Here is a 4,038-nt window from a genome sequence, read left to right on the forward strand (position 1 = left end):
GAATTTCCCAAAGCGGGCGCGACACTTTGAAACGGGGAGAATAACCTCGGCCCGCAGCCTTTGGCTCTAGTCTGCAAAAGTCTCCCAGGGCTGCAACCTCAAACTCAACCGGCCCCGCGGTCGCCGGACGTCTTTCTGCCGTAGGTCGGCTAGAGACGGGATTGAGAGAAGAAAAAAAAAAAGTGAAAAAGAAAAAACGCGAAGGAAAACTAACTGGAGGATGCGGGCATCGATCCCGCTACCTCTCGCATGCTAAGCGAGCGCTCTACCATTTGAGCTAATCCCCCGCTGCCGGCCACGGCTGCTTATCTGTTCCCCTAGAGAAGGGTCAGGGCGTTGGCGGCGGGAGATGAAAAAGGTCTGGGCTTGCTCCTGGACGTCGTCGAGACGCCGAAAGCAAAGTGACAAAAGCGCCTTCTGTCCCCTTGGCGTCGGAATCGAACCCCCGGCCTAAGAGCGGCCCCGGACAGGCACTCCAGTGCTCCTCCCGACCAGCTGAACGATCGGAAGAAACGAGGCGGAGGGTCTCCGTCTCCATAACCCAACAGGCCCTTCCCGGGCTCCTGGTATTTTCGACACGATTTGCCTGTGATCTGAGTCTCTGAACCCCAGGCCCACGGAACCCGGCGATTTCCCAGCAATCCGCACGGCGAAGCAAACAAGCCCCCGCGTGGCCGCCCCCGCCTTAGGCCCGGCCGGGGAGAGGCCCGGGGAGCTGGCCGGGGACGCAGAGTCACGCCCTCGTGCGCCCTTAGGACTCGGGGGCTCTCGGAGAAGCCAGGTCTGGGGTGCAAAAAAACAAACAAAACAGAAACCAGAGCTGGCAGAGGGCTCACAGCCGGGCCTGGCAGTGTGCACGGTTTTTCCCCGCTGGCGGTGTTCACCCGGAGTTCCTGCAGGGAGCAACTCCCCTTAGGCCCCCACTGATCAAAACGCTACGATTTTCTGACCCAAGTGAACTGTTATAGAGCGTGTGCCTATTAGAGGCGCATCAGCCCCAGAAAACTGGGGAGAAAAAGCCACCGAGTCTCCTTCGAGCCGGAATCGAACCAGCGACCTAAGGATTGCTTTGTGCCATTGTCCACTACAGTCCTCCGCTCTACCAGCTGAGCTATCGAAGGGACGGGGGACGCTCTGGCGTCTCCCGAGATTAAAGGCAGAGCACTCAGTCGCTCAGCCACTCGCCCGAAGCCCTGCGGAGCTGCGTAATCCGGGAGGCGGGGAGAGCCGCCAGAAGTGGTTTGACGCGTGCGCAGAACGAAAACCAAACTGGGTTGCTGGAGACTGGAGCCAAAAAGCGTGTGCACGGTGCAAAATCTGTGTCTACGAGGGCCGACTCCGCCACCGGGGCACAGCACCCACTGTCCGACGGCAGTTCACCCTCCCCACCGCCTGTGCGGAGTGACGTCAGGGGTGCATTCATTGCTAGACTCGAAATGCATTTCCCCTTAATTTCCCCCCTTTTGCTTGGGGCCAGTGGCGCAATGAAGAACGCGGATAATGACTACAGATCGAGACGGTCCGTTCAGCTCCTGCCTGGCTCGGGCTTTTGGCAGTCTCAGCTTTTCGAAACGAAAAGATGATTAGACGGTTGATCATATGCGTCTTATCACGTGCCGTGATTGTTTCATTGCAGCCCGAGCTCAAGGCCTTGTGTGCAGCACTGTGGGCACCGGAGCACGGGGTGGGGTGGGGGGGGCGGTGATTCTCAGGGGGCTGCTGCTATCCAGCCTGGTGAGGGAGGGAGGTCAGAAGCCCCCCGGCCCGTGTACTGCAGAGCGGGTTCAAGTCTCGTGGCTGTATCCAAGGAAGCTCTGTTCTTTGGATTTGTAAAATTCTGGAAGTTACAAGGCCACAGAATCACTAAGACAAGTCGCCCATCCACACCCCAGAAAATGCAGGAGATACAGGAGTTGGGGTGGGACTGGGTGGGGTGGGGTATTGAAGGTTATTTACAATATTTACAATGCCTTTTTGAATCCCATTCCTATATTTTGCACTTAAATTAACAAAGGTATTGAAGATATCTCAAAACTCTCAAGCGCGTAACGTTGGTTTGTGCTGTTTTCATTTTTTAAATTATTCTAAGTTTTGTGGAGGGTTTAAAATTATTTTGTCTTCCCAGTTGAGACAGCAGCTTCCCCAAAGTAAAAACTTTAGTGAAAGGTGAAGTCAGGGAAGAGAAAATGTGAAGTTGAGAAAAAAAATAGGTTTTATGTGAGAAATTAGCTTCCTGGGCATCCTTTGAACTTGGTTAAAAAAAACTGAAAATTTGGGGGAGGAGGAAGAACTGAGTAGGAACTTTCAAAATAGAAACATAGACCCTTTGAAAAAACGGTATTTTTAAAATTACCTGGTGAATATTTTGCATTTCTCATGTAGCAAATATATCTTTAAAATTATGTAAGTGTTTCAAAGGGTTAAAAATAAAATCTGTCCTTGGTGGAAGGTTGAGGAGGTTGGTTACTACTCCCCTCAAGTATATGGGCTGAAGCTGTTCAATTTGAGGCAAGCACCTCCAACTTATTCCAAGATTATCCTTATTTCACAAGGGTGGCAACCAGCTTTTCCCCCCTTTTTAAAAATATATATATTTTAATGGACAGTATTAAAGGCCAATCCATTCCCTGTCATGTGAAGTAACACTCAAAAAGAGAACCAATTCTTAAACAATGATTGACTTAATTATATTGACCCATAGAAACAGACACTCCAGGCAGTCTTTATGGCAAATTATAATTTATTTCCTGCTTCCCATAGTCCGGCAGTGAACATTTACTAGAGGCTCTGTATACATAAATTATTTCCTATTTACTTTTGTTTAGTCAGACTCATGGGCAGAGTTGCCATTTTTGAGCTGCTACTATGGGCCTGGAATAATAGCACAGAGGTTAGAGCAAAATACCTCTTAAGGGGCTTTTCTCCTTTCCTTAATCCAAACACTTATTAACATCTTAATACTAGTTATTTTTGTATGACATAGCAAGAGATACATTGAGGCTTGTAAGGCTGCTCTCCTGGCAACATCTTGCCACAGACTCAGACCACAGCACTCAGGCCAGATTAATCATTCCTCACCCTAGCAGGGTCCAAATCTAGTTATCACTGTTTGGATCATGACAACATTTGTCCATGATCAAGCTCTTAACTTATAGTTAAGCATTAGGCACTTTGGCCAGGCCCATCTCGATGCCAGGGTAGCACACAACTCACCGCTTGCCCTGGGTACATCCGTCCCTCATCGGGACCCTGCTTTTGGGGATGCTAGGAAGTAAGGGCAGCTGAGGCTTAGGTTGAGAGAACAGAAGCCCAGGAGGAAAATATCATGTAGAGTCAAATGACTCCCAGGTTACAAAAGTATAGCATTTGCTAAGTCTTCCTGTGTCCATACAAAAAGGACATTGTTGTGAATAAACTATGCAAAGGACTCAAGGAGAAGAGAAAAACAGTATTTACAAGTCAACAGAACACTAAGAAAGAAGCTACAAATAAATACAGAGGAATGGGAGCACTGTGATGGGAGTAACCCAATAAACCTAAAGGACCTCAGACTACATTATCCTACATATCCCCCTTTTTTTTTTACAAAAACACAAAAATTTGAAAATAAGGAACAATTCCAAATCAGAACACAATTCCAAATCACAATACAGTCTTACTAGTTGTACTAAGATTTCAGTCCAACCCTGGGCCCAGAGTAGTGCTTGTAGTAAAGCATCCAATTGTCCTGCACTGTCCAGGGGTGATAAAAGTCACCAATGATAAGTCATTTAGTCCCATTTTGAAGAAATGAACTGTCTGGATCAAAATTGAAGAGTTGTCCTGTAACAGCACCAGTAGTGGTAGCAGCAATGAGCTTCAGGGGAGCAGCTATTAGGAGTCCAATAAATTTCAGGAAGCATTGGATCAGTCGGAGAGCACTGGAACAGGAGCATCACAACTTCTGGCAGGAGAACTTCAGCAGAAGAATGCAGCCATTCTCTGGTCTGGTTCCTCGACAGTCCTAGAGGTGCAACCTAGCTTATGTTTGAGAAAAAA

At 48.4% G+C, this 4,038-nt stretch overlaps 2 non-coding genes across 2 annotated transcripts; both read right to left on the reverse strand.

Moving 5' to 3' along the window:
- Window positions 1-214: 214 nt before the first annotated feature.
- TRNAA-AGC (transfer RNA alanine (anticodon AGC)) lies at window positions 215-287 on the reverse strand. Its single transcript has one exon. It is a non-coding gene; the product is annotated as a tRNA-Ala (tRNA).
- A 742-nt stretch (window positions 288-1,029) lies between these two features.
- TRNAY-GUA (transfer RNA tyrosine (anticodon GUA)) lies at window positions 1,030-1,121 on the reverse strand. The gene is given in 2 exon segments: window positions 1,030-1,065; window positions 1,085-1,121. It is a non-coding gene; the product is annotated as a tRNA-Tyr (tRNA).
- Between the last annotated feature and the right edge of the window lie 2,917 nt (window positions 1,122-4,038).

This window comes from Sorex araneus, chromosome 2 (genome assembly GCF_027595985.1).
Source record: "Sorex araneus isolate mSorAra2 chromosome 2, mSorAra2.pri, whole genome shotgun sequence".
In the NCBI taxonomy this organism is placed as follows: domain Eukaryota; kingdom Metazoa; phylum Chordata; class Mammalia; order Eulipotyphla; family Soricidae; genus Sorex; species Sorex araneus.